We start from the raw sequence: 6068 nt of genomic DNA on the forward strand, positions 1-6068 counted from the left end.
TAGCAATTGCGCCCTTTTCGTGCTGGAGAGGTGAAATAGTAGATTTTACAACAAGTGCACAAAACGAACCATTTTTATCCGAGACAGCAGCCCGAGCCGAAGGCGAGGCCTGATAGTAATGTCGAGGATAAAATGGTTTTGTGGACGAGTTATAAACTCTGCTTTTCATTTCGATTGTGAGGAAATAAAACAGTAGTATAACAGAACATTTCTAAAAAAAGAAATTGTTTTTCCCGGCATATTAACTTATTTTTCAGAATTTGTGTAGATGACATATTGTAAGAAGATGGCATGTTATGAGAAGATGGCTCTGACGATATTTACAAAATTATCGTAATATTTGAGATATTTTTCCCGAGACTTTAGCGGTAATATCTGTTGTACAACTCTCTGTGCATTAATTTCCATAAGTGAGTAAGTGAGAGTGCTAAATCCTCTTCTTCACTGGACATTATTAGAAATTTTAGCAATTTTGAAGAAATTAATAAACGCACGAAAAGACAACACCTGCTTTCCGGTGTTTTTTTTTAATCTTACGGCATTGATATTATCTGACGACCTGTATATCCGAGTGGTTAGCGATCCTACCTACTAAGCTAGAGGTCCCGGGTTCGAATCCCGGTAGGTGCAAGCATTTATATGATGAATATGGATGTTTGTTTCCGAGTCATGGATGTTTAAATGTATTTATGTATGTTTATATGAATTTATGTATGTTTAAGTAAGTATAAAAATTCAATAATTAAATTCAATATTAGGCTTGGGCTCCAGACCTATACAGCCAACTATTAAATTAATTTAGTAATATATACATTATACTTAATTAATTAAATTACCTACCGTATTTTAATTTTAATATATTTTATGTCTTAAAAAACACATTAGGCAAATAAATTAAAGTAAATATTATAAAATAACAAATTCTATCTCTGAACTTTTTATTGTGTTTGGCTGTATGGCTCATTTTCTTTGCCTTAAGATACATTTATGAGTAGATACGTTAATGCACTTGTGCGCAAAAATCAATTTTGTGCAGCCTATATCGTGCACAAACAAGCAATTTCAGAGCATGAGAAGTGAAATAGTAGATTTTACAACGAGGGCACAAAACGAACCATTTTTATGTGAGACTTTTAGCAGCCCGAGCCGAAGGCGAGGGCTGATAGTAATGGCGAGGAAAAAAGGTTTTGTGGACGAGTTATAAACTCTGCTTTTTATTTCGATTGCGAGGAAATAAAACAGTAGTATAACATGGACATTCTTAACAATTTTAACAAATTTTAAGAAATTAATAAACGCACGAAAAAGCAAAACCTATTTCCCGCCGCTTTTTTTTTAATCTTACGATGCCAATGCTTGGGCTCCAGACCTATACAGCCTACTATTAAATTAATTTTGTAATATATATATTATTATTATTAATTAAAAATAGCCTACCGTATTTTAATTTTAATTTTTATATCGTTTAAAAAACACATGAGCTAAATAAATTAAAGTAAATATTATAAAATAACAAATTCTATCTCTGAACTATTTATTGTGTTTGGCTGTATGGTTCATATTTTTTGCTTTAATATAGATACATTTATGAGTAGACACGTTTATGCACTTGTGCACAAAAATCGATTATGTGCAGCCTATATCGTGCACAAATAAGAAATTTCAGAGCATGAGAAGTGAAATAGTAGATTTTACAACGAATGCACAAAACGAACCATTTAAAATAACATACTGTATTTTAATTAAAATTTTAATATGTTTTATGTCTTAAAAAACACATGAGGCAAATAAATTAAAGTAAATATTATAAAAAAACAAATTCTATCTCTGAACTTTTTATTGTACTTGGCTATATGGCTTATTTTCTTTGCCTTAATATAGACATTTATGAGTAAATACTTTTGTGCACTTGTACACAAAAATCAATTTTGTGCAGCCTATATCGTGCACAAATAAGAAATTTCAGAGCATGAGAAGCCTATATATTATTATACTCTTTGATGAGAAGTGAAAAGATATGTTCCGGCATGGAGGTGGTCTTCTTTGAAGATTCTTATTTTCTTTAAAAAGCTTTCAACTATTTGAAATAGTTAATTAGATTCAGTTATCAATGAACCTGGTGCAAGTTTAAATTCATGAAACTTCTGATTCATAAAAAATGCAACAAAGAAGCTTTTGAAAAAATTGTCAGAGACTCGTCTAAATCATTTAATTTTTACTGAGTAATTCATACTTTACTGCCACCTAAGTAACTGAAATGTTTCAAAGTTACACTTATGGCTACCAAGTTCATGCTGTTGTAAAGCTCAAGATAGTATTCACTTTCCTCAAGATTGTGTGATCTTATCACCACCAAATAATACCGCATGCACTATAGGACCCAATACATTAAAGAATAAGTCCTTAACATGTTCCGAATCCTAATATAGATATTGCCAAGTGTTCTGTGAACGGCTGGATCACTTGGCGTTGCGTAGAGACGTCGCTTCATGGTGTGTCTTCTACCGCATTTATCACGGGGAGTGTTCCAGAGCTGTTTCACCTGATTCCTGCCGCCGAATTCCACCTTTGTACGAAAAGCTACAGATTGGGATATCATCCCCACCATCTGGATTAGTGGTGGTCCTCCACAGTGCGGTTTTCAAGGAGCTTTCTTCTACGTACTACAAAACGATAGAATGAGCTTCCTTGAAGTGTTTTCCGGACGATACGACATGGCTACCTTCAAAAAAAAGAGTACATCTTCCTTAAACGCCGGCAACGCTATTGTGATTCCTCTGGTGTTGCAAGAGAATGTGGTCGGCGGTGATCACTTAACACCAGGTGACCCGTACGATCGTTTGTCCTCCTTTTCCATAAAAAAGGGCTGTTTACTTCTTTCTTTGAATTCAAACATCGTAACTGCACACTACTGTTCAATTCTCATCCTCACCATAATTTATGGATGAGTGGCGTCGATCCACAGTGCATTCTCAAACAACTTATTCCTGCACACAACCAAACTTTTATACTTAGTCTGGCCATAAATACTGTTACCTACAATTAAAAATAAACAAAATATCACATTTGAATTTGTAATCTGTAATTTTTATATGATTGTTATTTTGGCGCCATACATTGTACAATATTATGCGATATTAAAATGGAGCCAAATGCAATTTTTAAAACTCTCCTTACGCTTGGTATAAGTACAATTTTTGTGTACTGGGCTATTAATAGGTACAATGAGACCTCGTCTGTTTGTGACAGAAAATCAAATCAGTGAGGGAAAGAATTCCTGTCTGAAAGCAAAACATTTTATCTCGGGAGATGAAGATAGCACCTAGAACCATTAGCTTAATTTAAAAGATGACTTAGGAATTGCAGCCTATTGGTAGCGTACTGGTCATTTCTCAAGTGATAATTTAAAAAAGAATAGTGTCGTATAATCGAAAAAACTACTTAAGCGGTACGCAAAGGGAGGTCACAGAAAAATGATGAGAAAATTAAACAAAATGACCGTATTTATGCTCAAAGCTCTAAGGAAGCTTCCTAATCAGTCGACAGAGTGCAACGGAAAGTGATAGTGCCCAATCCAACTTCAGTGATGGTTTCGTGGGGTATTAGCTATGAAGGAGTGAGCGAGCTATACTTTTGTGAAAAAGGTATCATAACATCGGCACAAGTGTATCAAGATACCATTCTTGAGAAGGTAGTGAAGCCCCCTAGCAACACTATCTTCAATGGTTAAACCAAGAATGGTCCTTCCAGCAAAACTTGGCACCGGGTCATAAAGTCTACACAGTCTTGGTTGGAAACGTGAGTGTCGGACTTTATCAGAGCTGAAGACTGGCCGTCTTCTAGTCCCGATCTTAATGCGTTGGATTATGATTTATGGTCAGTTTTAGAGAGTACGGCGCTTGGTCTAAACGCCATAATAATTTCCCCCTATAACAATCCATACGATTGGCAGTGAAGAATTTTCCCATCAAAAGAGTGCGTGCTTCTACTGATAACTGGCCTCAACGTTTAAAGGACTCTATTGCAGCCAATGGAGACCACTTCAAATAAGCTTTATATATTTTAAATTGTTTTATATTTATGTATTAAACTAACACACTGCATAAGTAATAAATGTTATTTGCAATAGAATTTTTTTTTCTTTGTTTCAGTATTTATGGCAAAATTAGGTACAAACCTCACTCCCCGTTATTTTCAAGTACCTACTTTAAAAATGCGTCTGGACTCTTCTTAAAGTAATGATCTTCTGATTTCGCTGGTTTTAAATGAGTATTTCGAATCGAATCAGAAATGAGGAGATCCGTAGGAGAACCAAAGTTACCGACATAGTCCAAACGATTACGAAACTGAAGTGGCAGTGGGCAGGGCACATAGTTCGACGGACAGATGGCCGTTGGGGCAGTAAAGTCCTCGAATGGGGGTCTCAGTAAGAATCGGGAATAACAGCTCCTGGAAATATCTATATCAGAAACATCGAAACATGTTAAGTACATATTCTTTAATGTATTGGATCATGCGGTATTATTAGGTGATTGATAGAAGGTCACACGACTTAAGGACAGAAAACATTGGCTTGAATTTTACTACGTCATACATTTGCTAGCCATAAGTGTGACTTCGAAATATTTCAGTTGCTTAGATTGAAAAATATTTATTTCAGTAATAAAAATGGTACAAACGTAATAGTGGAAGTGACACACCTGTGACAGAAGTCCATGCTGAAGATGCCGTTAGAGTATGAATTACTCCGTAAATGTTCATATTAATTACCAAGAAATCTACGAAAAAATAAGATTAAATTCAGAATTAACAAAAGAATTTTTTTCAATAATGTGGCTATGTGTTGAACACTAAATATTCAATGTTTCTTTCATTGAAAATTTAGTGAAAATTAATGAAAGGAGTTTTACAATTTTCATCTCAAGGCCAGAAATTATCTTGAATTTGAGAAGATTGTGTGTATTTGGCAATCTCATTTGTAATTTCTGAATCAAAAGATTTTACGGAATCAAAACAAAGCTTACCTAAATTTACTTAGTGGGTGTATAACGTAATCTCCACCTGCGAACAACTGCCACTGCTGTTCTGCCATCACCACTGTGTGGCTTTGAAAGTAATGAAATAGTCTTGGGTGGTCACAGGACACTTGGTTCAATCTTTTGAATTGTTCACATGTTGAGTACCACACTCCTTGCTTACTTTGAGGCATAATTTCTGGTTCTAAAGAAATTATGTATAAAGGAAAAAACATTATGAGCCTTTAACTATTGTACCACAGTCTAGATATAACATGTTGGCTTATAAAGTGACTGAGCTGTTTGCATATATTGCACACTTAGCCTCTTGATTGGGCCATTGTGCACATCAGTTAATCTTCTCACTCCAACCAGACAGTCCCCAAAAGAAAGCAGCTTTTTGAGACTGCTGCAGGCATGTGGAAGCGATACTGGTGATTGGAGGACAAGGCACTGTCTGTCACACCTATGTTAAATAGATACTTGTTGTTAAGTGATAGTAATAGGCTTAACAGTGTGTGTTACACTGTACTCCCTATTCATATTTGTATGAATATGACAGATATGGGTTTCCTATATGATACGGAAATATTTTAAAATTTAGATTGTCATAAATAAACACATATTTAATTTTCAGGTGACATAAAATCTTATAGAATATGGATAGAAGTCCTTTCCTTATATTTTTGTCATCAAGAAACAGACAAAAATAATGATTCTATGGATCATACATGATTACCCCAAACTCTAAATAATGCAAAAATGGTCCAACTTCTTAAGAGGCCTGTGTCTTAAACATGCAATGCAACTTATTTGTAAAAGTTTCATAGATCATTCATAGAAAATTTTGCCCTCCACAGCCATTTAGTTAAAATTTTCTTTTTTTTTTGGTTATTAGCCAAATTAGAATACTAAGTATCAATATTTGGGTATCTGTAATTCTATTTAAAGGTTGTTGAGAATGCAGATAATTCAAATTTGAAGAAATTACCGTACACTAACTTAAGTGTGGATAACACTCCCTAAGTTTGATATGGTTTAGCAAAACTACAA

This window comes from Leptidea sinapis, chromosome 32 (genome assembly GCF_905404315.1).
Source record: "Leptidea sinapis chromosome 32, ilLepSina1.1, whole genome shotgun sequence".
NCBI classification, from domain to species: domain Eukaryota; kingdom Metazoa; phylum Arthropoda; class Insecta; order Lepidoptera; family Pieridae; genus Leptidea; species Leptidea sinapis.